This window comes from Cydia amplana, chromosome 1, assembly GCF_948474715.1.
Source record: "Cydia amplana chromosome 1, ilCydAmpl1.1, whole genome shotgun sequence".
Classification (NCBI taxonomy): domain Eukaryota; kingdom Metazoa; phylum Arthropoda; class Insecta; order Lepidoptera; family Tortricidae; genus Cydia; species Cydia amplana.
Window position 1 is genome coordinate 4,205,823 of NC_086069.1, and position 27,253 is coordinate 4,233,075.

At 38.8% G+C, this 27,253-nt stretch overlaps 1 protein-coding gene across 1 annotated transcript in view; it reads left to right on the forward strand.

The window, feature by feature from the left end:
* LOC134647199 (trithorax group protein osa-like) overlaps positions 1-27,253 on the forward strand; it is a 136,843-nt gene that overhangs the window by 58,107 nt on the left and 51,483 nt on the right. The window lies entirely within an intron of this gene.

Consider the following 27,253-nt stretch of genomic DNA (forward strand, 5'->3'; position numbering starts at 1 on the left):
GCAGACAAATCAATTATCTACTAGCAATTATATAATTATTAGCTAAGCTTTTTTATTTTAATGTTCGTGTTGTTAGTAATCGTGCATTTTAATTCAAAAACCATCTTTAGCTATCCGTTAGCGTTTGAATTTATCTGTACAGCGTTGTATAAGACTTCTCCGCAATCAATCAACGACGACATGCAGCCGATGAGTCACGGAACCGCTTATTAAAAAGCTATCAGGCGCGTGCTAATATCGAATAAAATACCTTCTGCGTAAACACCAAGTCACTTGCAGAGATAGTGTAGTTAGTCGAGAGTTTCTGGCTGGACTTTAACTGATTAAACATGTTTTCTATCCCATTGGAATGCAAATAACGAAGCAATTCTGTATTGAATTAGCAACGTAGGACAAGAGTGATGTACGCTAATGGCTGAGTAACGTACCGTCTAGAGTCACGTACGCAAACAATCAAGTAAAGCGCTATACTTAGTGCACCACGTACCTACGTAGTTAATGCTAAAGTAGTCTTCTCGTGGCGTTTAGTGCCAGTAACATTCCGCGAACAATGTTGCCTCTTTATTATTTTACACGTCGTTTTAAAATATATAAGCACCTACATTAATAATATGAATTTCAGCAGAATATGATAAAGATGCCGCATTAACTGATTAATGAGATCATTACAAGCGTAATATTCATGGTAGTGGTCGGTAATTACCACCGCCTCGCCGTCTCACACGTGCGGAAGCCGTACTGCAAACGGAACGGTTATGAATAAAAATAATCGTAAACGCCGCGTCTTCATTAGCGCACAGCACATGTGGGCCTGTGAATATGAGCGGAGCCGGGCCGGGCTCTATTTGCGGACTGACACTCCATATTCCGAGTTAGCAAGCGGACTCACTTCACAATAAGCTTGTTTGCTAAATTGTGTCTCGCTCCACGACGCTCCGTTTAAAACGAAAACCTTGCGCCGTAAATAATATTATTTACATAGGCCGCTATTGTTTTTATTCGCGAAATGAAAGCAATTTCCTTATTGTACCTGGAGGAAATCGAAGCACCTTTGCGCGTTGGTAACATGAATGAAAGTTTGATTAAGTTAGGAGGAGCAGAGTGGTTTTGTTGATCGGCTGTCTATTTGTGCTGCAGCTATTCATTTGGCCATTTCATTTGGAGCGGATCAAAGTGATGGCTGTGTCGGACGGGTGACGGGAGAGTTCATTTAGCCGGCGGGCGCGCCCCTGGTGCCGCTTGCGTGCATTGCGTTGCGACCTATGCGATAAAAGTATTGCCGGCGACAGTGACATATTCGTTAAGGGTTGTCACACGCCCTGACGGACAGTTAGTAATGTCAGGTCAGACATTATCAGAATGCACGGTCGGCATCACGGTTAATGTAGGTACATAGTTTGCAACTAGGATTTTTAGTCTAAATTTACATTTGTTTTTGACTGGCTAACTAAAGTTCGATTTAAAAAAAAATCGAATACAAAAGTATCGAAACGGTATCAAGATGTCTAGCTCGAATACCTAATACAACTTTCTATGTAAAGATCTAGCCAATATCGCACCCGTTACTAAAATCTTAGTAATTATATAATGTCAACATTGTACAGTTGCCAAACAGATACCTACACAATCTCTTCAGCAACAGCTGACCTAATCTCCCTCTTCCTCTTTAGTCTTTTTGTCAGTATCTTTCAACCCTACAACTTGTGTGCTTGTACGCGAGCCTGTTTGATGTTGATTGATACCGTTAGGCGGGCGGCATTGTCTCGGGGCCGGGCCGGGGGCCCAAATGAGTGGAATTATTAAACCCGGGCCCGTACGATGTGGCGCTTTTTGTAATGACCGTCCCGAGTCCCCTCGCTATCTATTGTAGCGCCCAACAACAGATCCTGTCCGTATTTTTTATTTTGCTCTTTGATTATTTCAAGTGCGATTTTTAGATACGATGTTAGGATTTTTATGCCCCTATTTTGTATTTGATTAGCGTCTTGTTTTGCTAAGGGGTGGGCTAAAAATGTATTTCATAGTCATATTATCGAAGTACATACTTACATATTTCAAAGATAATCATTTTAGAAATAAAGTATTATTCTTTTGACAAATTCGATATATATTTTGCGCACAATACATATACATATTCAACAAAAGCTAAGAAAATTATTCACCGCTTCTGCTGCCGCTCGCAAGGAACGCGAAGGGTTTTAATTCAAGTTATTTATTTATGCAACTCCAGGCTCCCTGAATGACGGGTCTAATGTGCCGGCTCAAGAGGAATAGGCGCCGAGGGGAGTGCTTTATACAAATGTCCTTTTACAATATCATTCATAATCGCGGGCATTACCGCGTCGCGCCCGAATGGGAAACAATATACTACGATTATACAATGCCTTAACGTTGGAGTTAACAATGCAGTTTGCGTTGGGATTACTGTGTAATGTAACCAGCAGTCATATATTCAGGTAGAATGTGGTGTTGCGCTGCTAACGTATCTCATATTTGAAATGAGGTTATTGAGTAAATGTTAACTGATATTATTATACAGCATAATCACTACATAGAATAAAACAAAGTCGCTTCCCGCTGTCTGTCTGTCCCTATGTATGCTTAGATCTTTAAAACTACGCAACGGATTTTGATGCGGTTTTTAGGGTTCCGTAGCCAAATGGCAAAAAACGGAACCCTTATAGATTCGTCATGTCTGTCTGTCTGTCTGTCCGTCTGTCTGTCCGTCCGTATGTCACAGCCACTTTTCTCCGAAACTATAAGAACTATACTGTTCAAACTTGGTAAGTAGATGTATTCTGTGAACCGCATTAAGATTTTCACACAAAAATAGAAAAAAAAACAATAAATTTTTGGGGTTCCCCATACTTCGAACTGAAACTCAAAAATTTTTTTTTCATCAAACCCATACGTGTGGGGTATCTATGGATAGGTCTTCAAAAATGATATTTAGGTTTCTAATATCATTTTTTTCTAAACTGAATAGCTTGCGCGAGAGACACTTCCAAAGTGGTAAAATGTGTGTCCCCCCCCCCCGTAACTTCTAAAATAAGAGAATGATAAAACTAAAAAAAATATATGATGTACATTACCATGTAAACTTCCACCGAAAATTGGTTTGAACGAGATCTAGTAAGTAGTTTTTTTTTATACGTCATAAATCGCCTAAATACGGAACCCTTCATGGGCGAGTCCGACTCGCACTTGGCCGCTTTTAATAGATAAGAGTGATTCAAGAGGAAGGCTTATGTATAATTTGTTAACCCGTGCGAAGCCGGGGCGGGTCGCTAGTGCATACTAGCCGGCTAAATTATAAAATGGGAGCCGGTTGGGCACCATTTTTACGCCTTGCGATTTGCGCGAGCATAATAATGCTCTGCTGGAAACCTTACTTATGTAAGAACGTATAAAAGTAATGCGTAATATTCAAATGTAAAAAGCGAGAGGCAGGCCAGCCCGGTGCACGCTCATAACAAACGAGATTGAGTGGGGCGGGACGCAAATGAATGACGGCACCAGCGAACGTAATCAGGCGACGGTGCGATCCGGCGAGCGTGGCGCCACGGCCGACATTTCCAACAAAGTAACACTTTACCCATTGACATGAAAAAACAAAATACAAACCACTCGTGATCCCTCCTCGTGATTTTTGTATAGCCCTTAACCTCCGAAACGCGGCATCGACAATTTGCGCCGCAAACAAAATATCTTTATCTAGTGAGCCATCGCAGCCGGCTGGCGGGTCCTCAGGCCGCCCAACTTTCTGATGGAGACCTCCATCCCTGTCTGCTAAATTGCTAAGGGTTGACACGAGACGCGTCCTTATCTCTGGATTGTTGTTACGTAAAAATATTACTACGAAACCTTATAATTTAAATACATTATCGTAGTTTCTTGAATAAGTTTTACATTTTTAATAAAATATCTGGGTGACCGAGCTTCGCTCGGAAAACATAAAAACTCGAAAATGCGCCTTTTCCCAGAGATAAGACCTAGCTAGATCCATTTTTCGCCCCCAAAAACCCCCATATAGTAAATTTCATGGAAATCGTTAGAGCCGTTTCCGAGATCCCCGAAATATATATATATATATATAAATAAATAAACAAGAATTGTTCGTTTAAAGGTATTAGATAGATAGATAGATACATACAAACATGAACGCTGAAAACAATACATTCTTTTTGTTTGAGCAGTCGTGTAAATAGTTTGTCCATTCCATGGAACTAGAATATTACGGACGGACTGTCAGCTAAGACAAACTGTGACACTGCAATGGCGGACGGTTTGAATGTGTGCGTGTAGACGAGTGTTACCATGTAACACAAATTCTCCCCTAATGGTGAAACAATTATTTTTAATATCGTCCTTGTTTTCAAATAAAAAAATTAGGACAGTTTTACGTTAGACAATAAAAAAGGTGTGTACGTATCTGATTTTATAGGTCTTGAAAATGCGCAATATTGCACAATTACTTTGTGCAAACATTATTTTCAATACCTAATGATATTTAGCATCGTAATGAAATCAGTTCGTCATGTTTTTTTAATTTATACATTTAACTTGAAACATATCTGGTTCAACAAAAAAATTATAATACATAACAAACAAACGTTAACTATCAAACATGCATGTAAGCGTCTAATCTCCTTAGTATCGGGAAATTACCATACCGACCTAGTTTGAAATGCACAATCAATAATTTAACCATTTACCTAAATGATACATTAATACATTTAATAAGAAGGGTATCAATTACCCTACTTTCGGGAAATTACCCTATTCATGTTACTGGTCACACTCCTGTTTTGCAGTTTGATAATTTATAAACAACAAATTATCGTGATTTTACGTACTAATTGATAAACTTAAGTATGAAAAGTTATTCCGTGACTTTTTTTCTTTCGATCGGTACAATTCTAGCAGGATTTAACTACGCATGCCGGCATATTTTATATTTTTCTTCGACATGTTTACTTCAATGACGTTTCGATTCGTCTGACGGCAAACGGCACAGTTGTGTTGTAAGCGAAACTCTGTCCGTAATATTATAGGTTCATGGTCCATTCATTACTTTGAACAAGATCGAAGGGTTTTATCCTCAATAATCATCTTTTTATAGGAAAATGTTAAGTAAGCCCAGCAGCCCAGCACGAATTCTTGAATCCTTATAGTCTATCCCCTAAGTTATTTACTGTTTGTTTTATACCTTTAATTTGAAACTAGCAGCCCGAGCTGTGATGCTACCGATAAAAAGCGATAGCACTTCGCGAATTGTCGCGAGCCTTCCTCCGTTCACGACCGCCCCAAACACAAATTTCATTTGGGGAACATGAGCTCTTCCTCCAAAATTGCGAATAGTAAAGCGCGCGAGTTCCGTTTTTAATTGAATAAGCTGAGGGTGCTATATAATCCGCCCGGGCGCGCCCCGGGCCGGCCCAAAGTCGCGTAAGCAGCCTACGCAGCCTGTTTGTTTTTGATCTGAATTTTGTGCCTGTTTTGTACGCTCGCGGTGTTGTCATTGCTAGTTACCTTTTGACGTTTTTCATTTATTTGTAAAGGGCCCTGGCCCTTTCGACTTAATGAAACGGAAAAAAAAACTGAAAGTTGAGTTCCCTTTTTTTGGCCAGTTCAACATGGTCCTCATGTCCGTGTAAGGACATTTGGATAGGTACATATTGTATGGAAAATTTATCATTTAAACCGAATTTATAACTTATTTCAACCGAAATTAGTTTCAGTAATGAAACATATTGAATAATACATTTATCTGTTACATAAAAACATGCGGATTATTCGTTCCTATTCAATTTTCAAAATGTTTGGTGTTCAATTAGTGTTTTGTAATTACGCAGCGAATACATATTTATTTATTCATAATTGAGATGGAACTGAACGTTGTAAATAACATAAAAAATCCAATACCTATCTGACTCGATCAACATGAACTATTAATTAAACATGTTCAGAGCCACATTATTATGTATCGGTCGGCAACATGTCCACTTTTATATCGATGCAGTTGGTCCAGATGGACAGAGTGGCCGCGTTTGGCCGAATGTAATTATTGCGGTGAGATTTCGATAATGCGCCGCGAGGCCGCGCTCCGACAAAATGCGCTCGAAAACGTGCTGCGTTTTAATAATTTATGCGGTTCACAAAACAGATAAAGCATTTTCATGTTTTTCATTTATTGTAATGTAACATCAGCGTGGTATTGATTAAATTATATGCTGTCGTTTTTAATCCGTCCTTTCACAATATCATAATTCCAAACTTAATATGTAATGGTTTTATCCACTGCTGTACTCGTCGCTTCTATCGGCGACCTAAGTTTTTGCAACGTGGAACAGTTTTAAGATTTGAGAATAGCGATGTAGGTACCTCTATGTTAAATAAGCGGAATGATTGGACCACTACATCAAACTAGTTAAGTCTTTGAGTATATAGCCTATGGAGATGTGATACACGGGCGACCCCCTCCGGCAAAGTACATTGGTCAACTGTTCAAACACGTTATATAAAACTACTTGAAGTCGCTTCACCGCCATTTTGCATCGTTCCGTGTCGCGAGACACTTCTCTTAAAAAATGGTGACTTGTGCAGTATTATCATGTAAAAGGCGATCTGATAGCTCAAATTCGCAACAAGATCGCGTTTCCTATCATAAATAAGTATTTATACTAACTATTAAATGTATATTGAAGCACAATCTCCAATTAAAGAAAAAACCGTTGCGATACATAAACGACAGAAAAATGTAAACATGAATACAGTGGTACGGGGACGAATTGGTCTTAAGGGATGTGACAAAGTCAAAAAAGCGACTCAACATTTGAATGATTGAATGAATCATTCATTCATTCAATCACGGCAGTTTGTTTAATATAGATGATCAAGCAAATAATGTCAGTAAAAAAAGGCGCGAATTTAAAATTTTCTATGGGACGATATCTTTACCTATGTATCGGCCCGGAAAACCCGCGGGCGACAGTTCATTCCACAGTTTAGCTGTGCGTGCTGGCTAAGACACAAAGACACATAAATACAGACAGCCATACATACAAACAATCATTTTATTGACTACCTACTAAATCTTCAATGTACAGAATTTTCACTTTTACAATTTTATAATAAATAATTATATGAGACAATTCAGTTCATTCATCAAACTGATTTGACTCATTCTTCAGATGTGACCCATCACTATCATGTTCGTATGTATGCTGCATAGTTATGTGAAAACTCTGTCTGTGTGCGTGTAATTTTTGATGTGTTGAATTTTTTTGTAGTGTGCGTTTGTCGCAACAGCAAAATCTGTGTCTGTTGAGTTACTTATCTTTTGGTGGTGTGCTGTAGGTGTTTACCTCGCCCCCCCGCTTAAAGTGGCGAAAAAATTTGTTCGAAGAGTTTACGTTATCACATCTCCATAGGCTATATACTCAAAGAGTTAAGTACATGTAAATAATACATATTGTATGTCAAGCAATAACTTTAATACTCCAGAAACGAAACACCTTTGCAAAACACGCTGTTCAGGTACCTATTATGCGCATACGGCTTTCCTATGCAAAGAGGTGACGGTCCGTTTGGCAGTAGGGTACACAATAAAAAGATTTACCCCAATCACTGCGCCGTAGCTGTGCCGGCGCCGGGCACTTTAATCGCGCCGTAAAAACGATACAGCCGGTAACGAGGCCGTAAACCGGACCGTACGATACGGCTCTGATACGCAACCGCACCTTCTCAACTTCTGCGAGGCTATATTTCTTCTCGGATAGTATGTCATAACTTACGACCAGAGTTTGGAATTAATTGCTTCTGTAGAGCAAAAATTCGTGCGCGCTATTTTTGTGAAAAATAAGTAGGCAAATAATACTCTGTGGGTAGTAAAGTATTTTTGCAGTTTTTTTCTGTTCGAAGTCTCGCAAGAATATAATTGCTTGATTAATCCAAACATCATCCTCGTTCCTTACGGACTTTCTTGTCTTTTAAAAATGGTAGTAGTCACTTATAGAATTTTGTCTACTTTTTTACACGTTGATATCATAAAGTCATAAAGCTTGATGTGATGGTTGTCTGTATAGGTAGGATAGGTAGGTATGCACAAACTATCAAATTCAAAACAACTGATCTTGCAAAAATTCTAGCCTATTTAAAAAATCCAAATGGCAAAAAAATAGAGAAAGCAAAATAGACGCTTGCAAAATGTTTCGTATTCGGGTAGTTAGTTAGTTAGTCTGTTTCTCCTCCGTGAGCCCCGCGTGTCGGTTCGGCCGCCGCATTTACTTTTAACTGCATCGGACATCGCTGTAATTTCCACCCAACGATATTAACATACCTACTTCTCATTGCAAGCACTATAAATTTAAGCCCAATTGTGACTTTTACTACAGCCCTAATTAATTCTTTTTAGGGTTTTTATTTTCATTTCACATTAAGCGAAATCCGGGCGTGCTATAAATACTTCACGGCAGTCTTAAAAATTCACGATCACCGGCACGATGTGTCAGATATAAAGTTACGACTATATGACCAGATAAAGAAAACTTCCAATTAAATGTCAGCTGATAAAATTTACCGCTTTCCTTTGGTTAGTTTACTTAACCTTTTAAATAATGTAGGGCTATTGGTTTTATCGCCGTGTTCTTTTTATGGGATATTAGATCAGAGTTTGTTTGCAGTAAAGTTGCCCTTTTCGAACTTCGAAAATACATTTGATATATTTTTAAATTGTGTATGTTCATGCAATCTAGTTAAAGAATAATAAACTGTATTTTGTTCACTTTGGCTGTCGTGCTCAGTCCAAAGATTTTGAATTATTGACCCTATTAGAGAACATTACTTGTAATATGAACAACAAGGCACTGTGGGACTATCGATTTTAATTTTAATACAGTTCGATAAAAAAAAAACTACCAAGTACTGACTTCGGCTATTATCGCAGCAAAAATTTGTCTGGCATCCTTTCTAAATTCATCAATAGGAAGTACCCAAACAAACTTTATTGAGAAAGAGTGGGTCGTTATTATTTCAGTCGAGTACGGATGTCGAGTCGTCGTAAAACGGCCGTGGCGCTTACGGCAGCGGCTCTACGGGGTCGCAAGCCCACACCGTTCCGGGCGGTCGTAAGTAGAGATGCCCCGAATAGTGGTTTTGGCCGAATACCGAATATTCGGCCCCTCTCTCGGCCGAATACCGAATATTCGGCATGACATGCGAACATTTTGAGTCACAATTATTATGAAAACTGATCGCTAACAAAGCTCAACGTTAGATGACGTTAGCTAAGATATATTTTTGTAGAACAGCATTATTAATGAATAGAGTCAAACAAAACAGACTCATGGTAAAAATAAGTTTTTTTAATCAACAAATGCTCAAAAAAGGGTCTTCGTATTTAACAACTTTCCAAGAACACATTCTAAATATATACATAGTTTTTGGTTATTTTTATTATGCTATTTTTCTTTTTAAGTAGGTGCAACAGATATTCGGTATACCGGCCGAATAGTAGGCAACCTTCGGCCGAATACCGTATATTCGGCAAAGTGGCCGAATAGGCCGAATACCGAATAGTTGCCGAATATTCGTGGCATCTCTAGTCGTAAGGTCGTAACCCAGGACCACCCCATCTTGTTTATCAATTTTCATAAACTGTAAACAGTTGTTACCGTACCGTGATTTACTAAAGTAACGTACATAGATACGATTTTTAGGGTTCCGTAGCCAAATGGCAAAAAACGGAACCCTTATAGATTCGTCATGTCTGTCTGTCTGTCTGTCTGTCCGTCCGTCTGTCCGTCTGTCCGTCTGTCTGTCCGTCCGTATGTCACAGCCACTTTTCTCCGAAACTATAAGAACTATACTGTTGAAACTTGGTAAGTAGATGTATTCTGTGAACCGCATTAAGATTTTTACACAAAAATAGAAAAAAAACAAATTTTTGGGGTTCCCCATACTTCGAACTGAAACTCAAAAATTTAAACTGAATAGTTTGCGCGAGAGACACTTCCAAAGTGGTAAAATGTGTCCCCCCCCCCCTGTAACTTCTAAAATAAGAGAATGATAAAACTAAAAAAAATATATGATGTAGATTACCAAGTAAACTTCCACCGAAAATTGGTTTGAACGAGATCTAGTAAGTAGTTTTTTTTTATACGTCATAAATCGCCTAAATACGGAACCCTTCATGGGCGAGTCCGACTCGCACTTGGCCGCTTTTTTGATTTATTGTACTTACCAGCAGAAATGAAACTTCATCCGTTACCTTACTGAAGAACGTTGCTTATATTATAATATTTATAATAATAACATCACTATGTAGCATTTTGTTATACTCGTGGTAAAATCACCTGAGCAAGTACTTTATCGCTGAAGTTGTTAATACAGACTCAAAGCAAGTTCTTATACGCCATTAACGCATATGTGACACCCGTGTAGGCCACAATAACCGCTTGCTACGTTACGTGCCACGTGCTGGGGGCTCGTATGGCTGTTGGCTAACATACTCGTATAATTTAATCGTCGCCTCCCGAGCTACCCAAATTTATGACGTACGAAGGTCAACATAAAGATCGGCCTAAAGGACTAGTTACCTATAGGTAATCGCTCATGACGGCATTGACCCCGCGACCCCAAGTGGCGTGACGCAACGATGTCGCGACCATCAATCACCGGCTCGTTGGTGACGTTTCGCGACCGCCATCACCGACTATTAGGTACCTAATCCCATTGTTCCTCTGCTCCCAATGCGAGTACTATGTCCCTGCGGCGAGACATACGGCGTTCAACTTTTTGTTGAATATGGTATCGTCTCGGACAACTCATTTTTACAAGCTTTTATTTAACCACTTACACCACTTAGTAGGGTAGGGTGTAACCAGTTTCTGATGCACGAGTTTGGCAATAAAGGCGACCGAGCTGAAATGTTTCATACTTTGTATTGGCACCATTGAGCTAAGCTGATGTTGGAGTTGGAGAGCGTGGCCGCCCCTATGCCTTGTCTACTGTGAGACAATGCTTCGTCAATTGAGCTTAGGCTCGTTAGAATTACCTCGGTACGTACATGTACATTCGTATTTCACGTTTTTGGTCGATTCGGCCAAGTTTGTAATCGATTCTCGTCAATCCTGTCACACAAGCAGTGATCATGATCGATGCTCATTTTGGTATTTAAGTAAAATGTAGACGTTTTGGTACGATGTGCTCGTAGTTACATATCCTCGTAGTCATCGAAACAGTATAACTATTTCATATACAAATCTCTCTCTGACTATTTAAGTATTTACTTTGTATAACTTTCAAAGAACACTGCAATACGCCACAGTTGAATGATGTCATGTATGGCCGGCGCGGACTCGCCTGGTCTTACGGCCGCTCCGTGACCAAGCCTGCAAACGACTCATGCATACCTAGTGGCAGACCATGCCGAACACCGCGTTCTGCGAAGCATCAAAACGAGCCGTTTTTATTGCGAGCCACGGGTGACTGCGACGGCACGTCAGCTGAAACGGATTCATAAACAATTGCTTTCCCATGCCGTACTGATACGCATCTAATGCAAACTACGCTTTAAGTAATAGGAGGATATGAGGTACTATTTATTTATCATATTTCCGCGCTTAACCCTTTAACTGCATGTCACATTTGTTTAAATTTGAACTTTAATACCCGCCAATAGAGTTGAATATTATAACTACCATATACGGCTTTGTATACACCAAGGTGACTAAAGGGTGAATGAATTAAGTACCTATTGTAGATGCGGGGTAACCTCAAAGTTTTTATTAGTTATTATACTTATTTACGACTACAGAAGTTACAGCACTAAGGTATGTTTTGTTCAGGTACATAATATTTTATAATATGAAATAGACGATACAAATGAAGTATCTCAAAAACGGTCTATCAAATTTCCACACGGTTTTGTACGCATTATTATTCGGAATATATTTACAGATGGCCCCTTCCGGTTGGCGGTGATCCAACGGGGAAACCCCTACGTATACCAGACGATTTGATAATTACCGCGTGGTGTGTTGTAATGTGTACGATGTTTATATGTATTAGACGGATAGATATTCTTCCATTCAACACATTCCGATTTCATAGCCGCGTTTGGGTCAATGTCACGTCACCCGGCATCCATCTTTGTTTTGTGCAGTTGTTGTGTATTTATATTGCCGTTGTACTTGTAAGCACGTGCCTGTTAGCAAGCATCCAAGCGTTTCTTGCTCGAAAGTGAGAGTTCCAAGTTTCTCGAGATTGCGCTCTGCGTCTCGCATCGACCGATCCTCGCGGATTTATGTAGCCCGTGTAATTTGCATAAGTATATATTACCCTACTAAAGCGTCAAAACAAATTCGTCTCGCAGTCGTCTGCTACTTTAGATCACCAATAAAAATATACATTTGAATGCGTCAGTATTATTCACGAACATTGTAGCAGGAATAAGGGTTTTAACAATGCTACGCAGCGCATAAGACTATTAGGCAAATCCTATCAAAGTAGAGCTGTGACTAGACGTCGTGTCAGCTGTTCATCGGCTGGCTCAGACGGTTGTTACGGCCGGGTCGTCCCGATAGCGGCTCTTACTTTGTTGTGCTGTACCTATATACATATATTGTATAAGTAAGTACCGAGGGCCGGAGGCGTTCGTGAGTGGGGGATGCCGCCAGATAATAAATAAAGAGTGCAACGATTGCGGCCGCCGGGACAGGGGGGCCGGGAGGAGGCCGACCATTTTAATGTTCCGACGCCAGACTTTATATTAAACATTCGACCTTGGCAGTGGCCTACATCGACACTGGGACACGCACTCCCACTCTAATGTCACGAATGCCTCATTTAACTTTTCGATGCTATAAATAATTATCTGTCATTAACAGGGAACTGACTAGCGCTCGACATTGAATTAAATACCTTATCTAAGTTGTTGACACCGGCCAAGGTCTATGTCAGCGGTGTTTTTGTCCTGTCTCATTTGTGCTTATTTTTTCCTTATCTATCTAACAAATTGTTACAACGATATGATATCGACTTAATCAACTATATATAATTAACATTAATACATAATTTTAATTTAAACTCCACTCTTAATACATTCAAAAGAGTAATGAGTAGTTCATTTTGTATGTAAATATTGTAAATTGCACACACTTGTTTTGTAGTGTGTAGTGAGTAAGGGAAGAAAAAACAGCACAATACCTACTCAAAAGCAACTGAGAGAGGAATTTAATTATGTACCTATAACGTGACCATTTGATACTTATTGTGTAAAAACTGTTACATACTTAAGTAAACTTTAGTTATTAGTTACCTCAAGAAGTTATCCAGCTGATATAATGAAGCCAATAATTTGCAGGGAAAAGTGGATCGCTTGAGCTAATATGAATTCGGCCGTGGTTATTCGGCCTTACTTGCGCATGTATGTAGATCACCCACTCAAGAAGCATGCGTCTAAAGTGAGTCTGCGCTGCCTAATACGTCCGCGTATTGTAATCGTATAATGGTCGAGTAATGTGGGTCAGTGACGAGAGCGAGATGCCATTGATCAGTGACGTTCAGTTTCGTTACTTAACTTACGTAATGGCCGTGCATTGTCTTGCATGTGAGCCGCCCTACAAGTGCATAATGTCATGTAACTAGGGTTGCCAGATCGAAAGGCGCTATTATCGGGAAAAAATATAAATTTTTCGGGATTTTGGGCCTTAAGTCGGGAAAAAATAGCATTCAAATTAAATTAATTGTATTAAAAACAACGATATTTTACATTATTGGCACTACGTCAGCTGCTCTGCCCAATCTCGCCACGCGCGCCGGGGCGCGCGCGCTGACGGGCTCGACGCGGGTCGCTCGCTCGCTCAACGACAGTTCGGAACTTGAAATTATTGTTTTATAACGTGAAGCTGTTTTTCGGGACAATATTCACTTTGTCGGGAATCGGGAACACATGCTAAAAATCGGGAGAATCCCGCCGAATCCCGACTATCTGGCAACCCTACATGTAACATGTAAGGGAAATGGTAATGCGGGAGTAGTGATTGTGTATCGGAAGTTGACCCAGCATGTTGCTAGTAAACAGTAATGACCAAACAATTATACAGATATAAAGACATTTCCATGTCCACGTCTTTCAAACACTGTGATATTGACGTAATGTTTACTTATATCTGGCCTGCGGGAAAGATTTTTTCACAACACAATAAATTTTCTACACTTTTAGTAAAGTCAACCGCCGAGAGCTAAAAGTTTTAATCACGTTATTAAACGAAGTGGAATTTCTCGTTTAATTTAACATAGTGTTCTGCGCGAAACGTGTGGAGATTGCCATTGTGGCCGACGTTTCCGGCCCGGACACGCAGACCATTTCCTTGGACCAATTTAATGAGATTTTTTAATGAAACAGTCGAGTGGACTCGACGTTTCTCATGCTACAGCTGAGATGTAGATAAAACAAGTTATCTTAAAGGAGTTAAAGGAATTGAACAACAAATAGTTGACGTAGTTTGACGGTACTTTGCCATTCCAATAGTTAAAATTCGTCGTTAGATTTGTTGTTACTGCAGATGCCATGGAAAATGTTGAAAAAAGATATACAAAAGAATATTATGCACTGCAAAATTTCCAAGAAGATTCACAGTATACGTTTCATCAAAACAAACGCGCTGGTGCGGTGGCGGTTGTGCTGCAGGTGTTCGGTGTCTCCAAACTGGTCGGGCATCCGGTCCGCGCAGCGCGGCCGCCCGACAGATGGCGCTGCCTTGCGCGGCGCCCCTCGTTCCCATACGAATTAAGGGCCTACTGCAGCCGCGTCTGGCGCTTCGTAAACCACGCCCGCTAGTTCTTCCCTCCCCGCTAACACGCACACATGGAAACGCTTCGCGCCGCACGTGAAGTTTGTGTGACCTTTTAGCACCATCTAACGTTACAGAAGTTAACTACCATTATACGTGGTCGCTGCGGTCGGCCAGAAACTTAAATTCGGAAAAAATTGAAACAGATGGCGTTGTTACTTGTTCATAATAGCAAACAATAAAATAATTAATTCATAAACCTGCATATTTATTGTTGTTTTGGAAGATGTTAACATCATAGAAGCAGCAGCGTATATAGCATATAAGTTAAGAGTATTGATAATAAGAAAATAGCACAAGAACAGAAAAGAGATTATTTTTGATAAAATATGATGAAAACAGATTTACTTGATTACGCTCACCTGACTTTGCGGTCACTAAATGCAAATTTCAACCTTATTGTTATGGGGTTACAATAACCCTGGGGTTGCAGGCGTCCATGGTCGTTATTATTATAAATGCTTTGGTTGAAATGCTTTTTAACCCTCGAATTTTTCATAGGTACAGTCACCTGCAATAATATGTTACTCTTCGACGGCCGCAAAAATATGTGACACGCTCTTATGGCTCTACAAATAAGATCTAACATGATCTACCGCAAAACGGCCTTCGGTGTGTAACATATTATTGCAGCTGACTGTACTCGTATTCATTGTTGTATAGGTAGGTATTAATATCTTTTATCCGATCGATTTGCATTTATTTGAAATAAATCACAGTGTTTAGTAATTATATGTTTTATTGAATAAGAGATTATTTAGGTATGTAAGGAATACAGGGTGCCTTTTTGAAACAGTCATTTTTAGGGTTCCGTAGCCAAATGGCAAAAAACGGAACCCTTATAGATTCGTCATGTCTGTCTGTCCGTCCGTATGTCACAGTCACTTTTTTCCGAAACTATAAGAACTATACTGTTGAAACTTGGTAAGTAGATGTATTCTGTGAACCGCATTATATTTTCACACAAAAATAGAAAATTTTTTTTTTGGGGGTTTCCCATACTTAGAACAACTGAAACTCAAGAGACACTTCCAAAGTGGTAAAATGTGTGTCCCCCCCCCCTGTAACTTCTAAAATAAGAGAATGATAAAACTAAAAAAAATATATGATGTACATTACCATGCAAACTTCCACCGAAAATTGGTTTGAACAAGATCTAGTAAGTAGTTTTTTTTTAATACGTCATAAATCCCCTAAATACGGAACCCTTCATGGGCGAGTCCGACTCGCACTTGGCCGCTTTTTCTGGATAATTTTGAATTTCAATTGTCAGGGGTGTCTACATTATTTTTTAATACATTTTACAACGACAACAAACAAAAGTTCAAATTCGCCGTATTTTTATTACCCGGGTCGATCGCAACAAAATAGAAAATCATGTTTTTCAAATCTAAGCGTTATTGTAATTTATCTCAAATAACCAAAAAGTCAATCTGACTAGAACTTAAAAACGAACTGAATTATTTTAATATGTCGATTTTTCTTGGTGACCCAGGAGAATTTTTTTTTATCCCATACAAAAAGAGCGTATCCCAATCGCGTATCGGTTTTGGTTTTTACTTATAAGTGTGAAAAATATATTCTACCATATACGAAGGATGTGTTTTTTTTTCATGTTTTATGTGTCTTTTTGTACAATAAAGTGTTTTACTGCTACTAATATATCATATTAACGATTAACTAAAAAGGTATTTACATCTAATTTAACTGGTAAATTATTAAAGTCCGCTAAAATTAATATACATATATTCAAAAAAATATTTGTTAATATGTCCCAAAATCATGGCTCATTTTTTAAGTCTCCTGACTTACCAAACATATCGCAACGAAGGCAAGGGTACAACGCGGCATCGTGAACCTAATAACGTAACGTTTCAGTTACTTTTTTAGTCGCCGACCATTTTATCCGGGGTACGAAAAGAGGTATTAGATCTATCCTGGGTCTAATATGTTATAAAAACATAGTTTTTTGAAAAATGTTCGTAGGTAGTACACAAAATTTACATTTTCTTTTAAATGTGATTTGGGTCATCGTTCTCCCTGGTGACTTTTCTGGTGACCCAAGAGACATCAATTTTATTATGACTCAGGAGACTTTTTTTCTATGCACTTTGATTTTTTTGATGCGCTAATTTTGTGATATAAAAAATAACTTTAAACTGCTGATATACTTATATCACTTTGCTGATGAGTGGAAGTGGAATTTAAACTTAATTTATTGTTCTCTCCCTTGACATTTTGGCATACATTTAACATGCTGCAGTGCACTCCTAACGTTAATAAAGACATAATTTTTAGAAAAAGCTTTAGAAAAACTCACTCTTGAGCTTAAAACGATTAAGTCCTTATCATATTATGTTAGATTTTTAGTACAGACCCCAAATCAGTGAAAATGTGTCTTAGCCAACTAAATTTGTCTCTGGGAAAAGTACGATATCCCTAAAAATTGTACGTACATTTCGCATTTTTCTGAAGGAACGGAATTCATAAATTGGGTTATTATTATTTTTTCAGATTATTTGATTGCATTGACATATCACCAAGATAGATAGAACATTTAAGTTACCAGAAGAAAAGCATTTGTGTTCTTTTATACAGTGTGGAAAAAGTAGGTTCGATTCCCAGGCGCGACTAAGCGAATTTAAAAAAAACAACGTGTTGCATTCCGGGAGTGCCGACAGAAGTGAAAACTCAATGACTAGTCCAAAATGTCTGCAGCACTATGTATAATTGACCCATCCTCCTTTCTATTGAAAACTTTTGGTTCCGAAATTGCTGGTCAGTGAGCTTGTTTAAAATTCGAAATTCAAATTTATAGCGTTAATTGTTTAAAATTCGAATAGAAATTGTAAAGTTACCTTGCAAACCTCGCGTCTAAATATATTTGGTCATGATATTTTGAGTTTTATTCACCAGTACTAGAGTTCACTTTTATTAGCGATTTCATCAAGATGTAGCTTTATTGAATTATATTTGAGTGATATAAAGTTATAATACTGTGAGATCCTCGTATTTCAGCCCGTACAAGATTATAACCTTTTTCATGTAATGTCATTGAGTTTTTCTTTATTGATTTAAATGCCATCTAAACCTTACGGTCACATGATCGCCTTACGCTGTCTCGAGTTTATCATTTTTTCCCCACCTCATAAAGTGCCTAGCGCCGCTAAAGAAGTTTTCACTTCAAAAATCTTTGAATGCAGTTGTTTCTTTAAAAAACAATAATGTTTCATTTAAGTAAAATGAGCAAACTTAAGGTTTTAAGGCACTTTCCCTCCAGGGCCCATAATTTTTTTCCACCCGGTAGTAGACAACAATTTTTTTCGACTAAATGAAGTTTTATTAGATAAATCGTTGATCACATGGTTCGTTTCACACATCACATCAAATCGTTTGTCATCACAATCAAAATTTGTCAAAAGTAATGAAATTTATGCCAAAAAAACATAAATAAAACATATAAATTCAACACATTTTTTTAATAAAAATCTTTCTCGATGATATAAAAAAGAACATCGACAAATTATGTTCAAAGAATTAATATCAAAACAGATGTCATAATTAGGATTGGCTACTTTAAGAAAGGGACACTGAGATTTAATCCTCTCGCTCTGCACGTTTTTCTCATTCCTCCTTGTCAAGCCAAAATAAACTATAAAATGATAGTAACACAGTACATTGTAATATTCACTTTTCCCACGGTATCACATGTCATTGTAAATTACTTATGTGAAATTGTAGTGGCGTGCGACTTTCAAACCGGAGGTCACGGGTTCGAACCCCGGCCCGTGCAAGTGAGTTTTTGTAAGTAGAGACCTTTTTTAGTGGTACTTAAATATAATAACTTTTCGTATTATTGAAATAAAATATTTTATTCAAACAAACTTAATAATATAATAATTAAAACGAATAATATCAATTAGTTTTTAATATTTATTCAATTATTTTAAATTATTTGAGCATGAAACATACTAGATTTATTTTTATCATTACAATAGAAAAAAAGCAAAAAATATATTCTTATAGATATTTTATTTTCAAACAAAAATAAAGCAAAAAGTTACGGTTAGATTCTGATGGCTAAATACCAAACAGCTACCGATACATTTCAATATCTGTCGAAATTTCCTAACCCGTTGTAACTGACAAAGAGTATAGATTTCGACGTAGCATGACGTAGCTAAGCAAACACGCACACATGCGTAACGTATAGGCCTGTAAGAAGGCACCATCATAGGTTTACCTCCGATTCCGTTACTACTCAATGGAGTTACGACTCAACGTTTATTGGATATTAAAATTTTACGTAATTCGGAGCGCTGCGCGAAGTGACATAGGTCTTACCTCTTTGAGGCACGACGGCCATCTAACATTACTGGCATAAAGGATGCATTTATGACTTTGACGCATGACAGAAAGAGAAACCGAACTGCGTAAAATGGGCGTTTGCTGTTGAATTCATAAAATCAAAAATCGATAATAAATCCATCGGTAAAGGATAATAAGTTAATATTTAGTTCTTTGAAAGTTAAGACGAGATGAAAACCTTTGCTGTAAGGTGGATTGTGCTGGATATGGATGTGTTTTCTAGTTGCACGAAGCTAAAACCGAAAAATGAACACGTAAGTTTGGATTTATTTTCTATCGAGAAAATTTTAAGCATTCGTGTTTCGACTACTACGAAATGTCTTATCATATAGTCAAGAAACATATATCCGAAAATCACTACTGTTTGTTTCCGGGGCTAGCCACTGCCACCTTTCTAAGATCCTGTTATTTTTCGATGCACGGCCTTAACGTTCCTTGTGAATGCCGCGCAAGTAAACAAATTCCGACTTAACAATTACGTAGGACTTGTACTTCATTTCATACAGGGGACCGTTGGAGAGCGGTACTTACTGTCAGCCGTATCACAATAGCACCAAAAAGATAGAAGTTCCAAATGATGGGGTTAATTGGTACTGAAAAAGAAAACGAAAGTAGTATCTTCATGTAAGTAGGTATAATGATTTTGTATCTTATGCGTGATGATCTAATCCAAAATAAACTTATCCCGATTGTTATCGGATTTATTGAAAGTAGTTCCACCTTCAACTTGCTTACAGAAAGTTCAGCACAGATCTCGAGTGGCTATTACGGGATAAATTGCTATCTCAGAAAATAATTTTATGGCAATATCGATAATAAGGCAAATGGTTTAATTACGGCGAGCCCCGGCCGCTTATGTAACTAATGGCGGCATAATCGCTCCAGAGGAATCCGATCGTAAACAGGCTCGCTAACCCACTAAAACATATTTCTTTTATTTTGCGGTGGCCTCCAGAGCCCGTATTCCTATCGCTGGCTGAATACTTGAATAGGCGAGTCTTTCTCTCAGGCTACCTGACTTAAATTGGACCTCAAGGCATAATAACGACGCGTATCTTGTATAATTCCTAGATTATTATCACATTACAATATTTTTTTTTTTTTTTTATTTATTAAAAAAAATACTTATGTCTAGGTATACAAAAGTTTCGCTAGTTTGTTGGCGAATAGTGCGCTCTCAATTATTTTTATAAGTAAGTACTTTATGCGTTATACCTACAGAGTACAGAGCAAACTGTATATTATATATATACTATTCTTAGGTTAAGTTAAATCTAAAGTTACCATTGAATTAGGTAGTTTTGTTTATTTATGGATTTCTTAAAAAGTTCATTAATCTTGGCCTCAACAAAACGAGCGAGGCCATCAACACTATCAACAGTAAAGGGTTCGTCAGACAGGCGCGTCGCTCACGCGCCGCCAGGAAAACGCGCCTGTGTGACGAAGGTTTATTAGTGTAGATATAGTTTTTCTTTATGAAACCGTAATGTATGTATGTTTGTAACCATGATCGATACTTAGGTACTTTGTAAGTTGTGTACCCAATTGTTACTTTTGTGTATCTTCCTATTAATAGGCATAACCGAACTTGCCCTGTTTCTACTTATTACCAATATCATTATTTTATACTTAATGGAACTATAGGTCTTATTGTATATCTACAAGTTCAAACATATTTGTATGTGACTGTTTGTTTCCTAAATAAATACAAAAAAAAAAACCGTGTATGTATTGGAGATGGATCACTACACACTACATCTGGATCATGTATACTGGTTTCCCGGAGACGAGTGTGCGGTGCCCCGGCGTAGCGTTGAGAATACCCGGCCTGGCATCTACCGCCTCGAACAGGTTTCTATATAAATTTACGATAAAAGCCTGCGAGTTGCCGCCACAGCCTCACCCTTTCTGCATATTTTCCTAATTCCGTCTTAAATTTGAGCGCGGCATTAATGTAACGCTCCGAAAACACTGTGTTGGTTTTTCTTGTAAAATACCGTCAGGACTTCGTGCCGAATAATATTGATAGCTCTCATAACAAGTTTGATAAATATCCCTCACTGTGGGCATTTGAAACGTTTATCCAGCGGAATAGTTATTTGTTTTACGTACAAGGGGGCAAAGTTGTTGTTTAACCGCTCGTGCTAATATTGATACCCGAGGAAGCGAAAGATTCCAAAATTGAACTTCGAGCATAGCGAATGGTTGGAAATATGGAATCTTGAGCCCTTACTACAAATAAAATGTGATAATAGTATTTTTCCAAATCAAGAGCTCTTTTAGTTTCATGCACTTCAGCATTACTTTTAACTGACCGTCGGTAACCCTTTTTCTTATTGACGTTTCTTATGGCTCCGGTACCAATAGATAATTAATACAAAATTTCCATACAATTATGACGGATTTTAAAACTAACACTAGTTGGCATTGCATTGTATCAAAATGTAGTATTTGTTTGTTCAAAAGATAATTAATACCTATAAGAATAATGCCCCTGCGCAGACCGTTGGGCGTCTATTGTCCGTAGGCGCCGCTACGGCGCCGCGCTTCATCTAAACTTATTAGACGGCCTTTCTTTATTGATCACAAGCCCTATTTTTAAGGTAGGTCTTCTTCTACTTCTATTATTCCACGTAACCAACAGGGTTATCTTTATTCGTTTAGCAGTTTTGGCTGTCTCGGCAATTTTGATTTTTAGTTGTAAGCAAGATTTGTGAATAAACGTTTTATTTATTGAAGTGAAAACTTCTTTAGCGGTGCTGGGCACTTTTTGAGGTGGGGAAAAATGATAAACTCGAGACAGCGTAAGGCGATCACGTGATCGTAAGGGGCGTAAGGCGATGGCGTGACCGTAAGCCCCGTAAGGTGGCAACTCATAATTTAAATGGCATTTAAATCAATAAAGAAAAACTTAATGTTATTTGACATTTATGTTTCGGACTCCTTTTCAAGACTCTTTACCTATGTTCAAATAATTTGACGTTGTCATGGCAGTTTGTAAATAAACATGTCAATGAAAAAGTGTGATCTTATTTGAGAATGATAATAATATATAATAAATAAATAGAATACCTCCGCTAAACGTATGTATCGTGTTACCGGGCGTCGGTAACATAGTGAGGTGAGTTTTCACTTCTATCGGCACTCCCGGAGTGCAACCGTTGTTGCTTGTTTTTTATTTTTATTTATAAGACTATATTCCATCCAGTAAGGATATGATATTTGCTATTTACTAGAAATATGTGACAGCATGATAATGGCATGGTGTCTGCTGGTCTATTTCAATTACGCTGTGCAACAATAAAATGTGACATATCCTCTATCAAGCAGTTGTCTTAAGGCCAAGCCACACCGGATGCGTGTGCGTGACGTGCACGTACACGTACGCGTCCCGCTGCGTTGTAGAATACGAAAACACATAAGAGAGGACACACCGCTTGCGTGACGTGTGCGTGACGTGCGCGTACGCGTGACTTGCACGCAACGCAGCTCCGACGAGACAAACCGGCTGCGTACTGCGTGCACGCGTCCACGCAGCGGAGCGGCAACGTCGCTTCGTTGCGTGCAGTGATGACGTTGTGTTTAACTGCGATCCCTATGAGAGGGCGAACCGAGCAGGTTCGGACACGCACAGCTCGGTGCTGCATAGGTGCTGTGCGTGTACACGCGCAGCTCGCTTGTATTTATTTACAACTCGGTCGGTGCGCGTGCTGGTTTTTAATATGGATTCAGTGATAAAAGAAAAACTAATTAAAATCTTTCGTCAATACGAATGTATATTTACAACATAGCACAAAGATTACAAAAAAATACGTCTTATATAAATAATTTGGCCTGTGGGAACAAATCGATGTTAGGTATTAACCAGGCATGTTATATGTGTAATAATTGCAATGGCGGCATTAGGTGAGCTGCTTCCATTTGCAACGGGAGTCACATGATGTAGGTACTGTCGCAGGAGTATTTTATTTTACTGCACGCATGACTGAGCTGCAGCGTGCACCTGCGTAGCGTGTGCAGCACACTGCGTTGCGTGCGCTGCGTGACGTGCGCGTCACCCGGTGTGACAGGGGTGCTGCACACGTCACGCAGCGCACGCCACGCAGTGTGCTGCACACGCAGCCGGTGTGGCTCGGCCTTTAAAAGCAGCGTCAACGTTAGTTAGAAAGGGTAATTTCAAGAATTCCGAAAGTCATGCCATCGCTTACCTTATATGTAGTACTTTGACATTGAAAATGATAATAACAAACAACATTTGTAACATAAACCATTTCACTTATATTCGGAGGTGGCATTTTGCTGTATCGTAGATATGTGATGCACATACATCAACTTACATTTGGCCCGCATCCCTAATAGGTAATATAGGAATATTGTTTGCAGTACGGGCGCGCTGATGTTCCATACACGTCGGTCGCATGCAGATCAATATTGCCTAATTACGCTCTCTCTACACAATACATACACTGTTACACATCCATCTATATCTCATTGCTTTTTAAATTAGTGTTTCAATTTATAATCACTGAACCGGATCAAATGTTTGTAGATTTGTTGGCTGATGCTAAACTTTATGTTTAATTCGTAGATTAATCTCTAAAGATTACTGTAGAAGTTTCTGTCATACGTTTCATTTTAAAACTCACTTAATTTTTACTGATTGTATTAGGTAGGTACCAGATTATTGTTTGTTTGTTTGTTTGTTTGTGAAATACATATTTGAATCCGGTAGTAAAAACGAACTGAACTTGCAAAAACAAAGCGAAAGATTTGTAAAGCGATTAAATCGTATTACTAAATGATTTGATCCCCTAGTTGAATACTAATTAGAGAAAAATATAAAGCAATATTATGTTTTACAAGAGTTTACCTATTGTTAGGTGGTAAACTAGAAACCTCCGAAATTGGACTTGCCCTTCGTGTCTGTTTTCAAGGCACAATATCTGTAAATTTAAGACTAAGAGCATTGTCTGGAATGTTTTAATCCATGCCATTGATATTAACGACGCTGTTATCACACGTGTATGTGAACGATTTCATGTTTATTGTGTATACGTTAGTTACCTCGGCATTATTCGCATCAGAGAGCCGGCTTTTATTATTCATAATGCTCTCGACTGAGCACACGTTCGTAACCTTTCATAATAAAATGAAGCTCCGACCGCTTGTTCACATACTTTTTGCTGGAACCATTCTGTTTATATTCACCATTAACGATACAATCGCTTTTATCGTTTCTAATAACCACCTCGTGTCTATGTGAGCTCAGAATACAAACACAGCACGGCCCAAAGCCATTATTTCAGTGCAGCTATTTCTTCTGAGTCATGTTCTACCTTCGTAATACGAAATATGGTTCGAGCGAACAAACAACTGGTCGAGTTGGACACTTGGTCGGGTGCGTGCAGGCAATTGTGTGTTCTGTAGCGACCCCCCGCTCTAGGTTGGTGGTTCGGTTTGCCCTCGCTCGCTCGGAGCTATACATACTTACATATGGGTCGCGGCGGCGGCGCGCGGCGTGCCGTCGCAATATCAGCCCGGTGAAATCGCTCGCCCGCCCGCTTCGCCGCACCGCATGCCTCGCCTGCGCCAGTCGCCGTGCGCCAACTGAAACGCGCGCACCGCTAGCGCAATCGAACGTTCAACAGACCCTCGCTCTCTCGTCGTCCACCTCCACCCACCCTGCCCTGCACCCTGTACCCGCCGATATCGCCACGATTACAAACGAGACGCTTTAAGGGAACGTTTTTGCCGTCACTGTAGCGCCCTTAAATCGTGTACCTACTGTGTTCTTGTGTGAGTGCATGTGCACGTCGAGTACCTGGTGATCTGGAGCTGCACAGTTAAAGGTTTCGAGACGGCCCTCATCATAAGGCTGCCTGCAAACACAGTGAGTATTGCCGCTCTACGTCCACATGACTGTAAAATAGGACGATTCTTATCTACTGCCGATATATCGCTGTACATGTGAGTGTGCGTGAGTGTGCTACATCGAATGCGTCCGCTTGTGTTACATACCGCCGCCTTCGTGTGCGTTGGCTCAATACTCAGTTCTATTTTGTAGCCGCTAAATGTTTGTTTTTATTATCATATGACCGGCGACTGCTCCAAGTTCATTTAGAACTATTGTCAACTTTATGAAATTGTGATAGAGCTTTATCATATTATTTCTACTTCTATCGCTATACGCAACCAACTACCAACATTCAATCGGTATCAGTGGTTGATGCAGTAACGTACAATTTTTTTTTAATTTCATCCAACATTTACTTTGATCCCTACTTCATAATGTTTAGATCCATATGCCAAGATTGTCCGATGAAACAGGCTCTCCAAATGGTCGGATGAACGTTGCCGTCGGCACTGTTCAGCCTCGTTCAGCGTTTATTTTGCTGCCATTGGTTAAGTTAGTATTTTATTAATACTCTATCACCTCTACCTAACTGTCAAGAGTTTTAAATCAACTTAACTTAACTTATTTTCTTTTTATTGTAATACCTAATATTCATGGAAAGAAACTGGATGGATTACTGGGTTTATAATAATAGTCTCTACATACGGATGTAACATGTAACCTTTCCATCAAGTATCCTTCTATGACTAATTCAATGATTTGAATACCGTTATGATAAATAAATTCCCGTGAATTTTCTTTATCATTACCTACAGCATCCAAATTATTATTTCTTGTATCAGTTTAACTTTATTATATCTTTCTTTTCTTTCTTTTTTCCTTTTGTCTTCGGTTACCGCGATATTATTCTTCGCGGTTTTATTATTTCACCTAAATAAAATAGAACTATACCTGTCTTGTCTTTCTTCTTGCATATTCTGGAAGAATAACGTTCCTTTCCTCACAGCTAAGGCGAGATAATAAATAAACTGCTAATGTTACTCTTCTAATAGGTTTTAAGCAGTTGATTATCTTTTTTCGGTGCAAAGCTATACAAGTCAATATTTTAGAATTAATCTGGTTGCTTATACCGATAATAACGATTATGAGAATTCTCTCATATGATGTGTTAGCTGATTGATTTAAGCTCCGTTTGAATATGAATAACAACAATGGTGTTCATTCTTCTTCAACAATTATAACATAAAATTCACCTTTACACGACAAGTAATTGTGAGAACTATGGAACACATTTTTTGGTTGCGAATTTGTGGCTTTGTAATCCCCTCCCGTCGCAGTTTTCCCAGTTTCCCAGCCGTCGATCGTATAATATAGCGTGTAGAGTCCGCTTTAGCTATATTAGCACAGACTTAAACAGAACAAAGCAAGAGTGACATTATTAACGTCATAGTTTCATAGAAATTTTACATTAATGATGACATGGCCACACTTTGTCATTGCAAAGGTGCATTAGCTTGTTTCGACTCTACGTACTACAATTATGGGACAGTTTGTTCTAATGTCGGGAACTTTTTGAAAATATTAAAGAACACTGCACGAATCTAAACTTTACTGTAAATATATAAAGTACTTACTGAGTCCTGTATTGTTTATATCGAAGAGCTTAGTTATCGTCGCACGTGTGTTTATACTGGTTGTATGTATTTCTGATTATTTAATGCGATCTCACATCGTCCGCGCCCCGTCGAGTAACGTCCTAACTGCCTGTAAAGCGAATCGTTCACAGCTTTTATTATTCTTGTCGTAAAAACGATAATGGCGGTGAAAACGTCGGCGTATCGCACATTCCTCCGCCGGTCGCTCATACAAATTATACGATGTGTGTTACGTATAGCTAGGTAGGTGGGCCGTCATTATTTATGTTCTCTCTAACAGTCGGCTGTGGTGTGGGTTAAAATCGGAGCAGTCAGCTGATCTTCAATGTGTGTGTGCGTTCTTCGGGAAACACCTTTCGATGACGTGTGCGAGCTCCGCTTAATTGGACATTCACATTGTTCCCTCGTGTTTTTATGTACCTATCGTTGTAATGATTGATACGCTTGATAAACTTATTTCGTTATGAATTAATAACTCGACGCCATTTATTTGTTGCTTAATTCATTCATGAATAGCA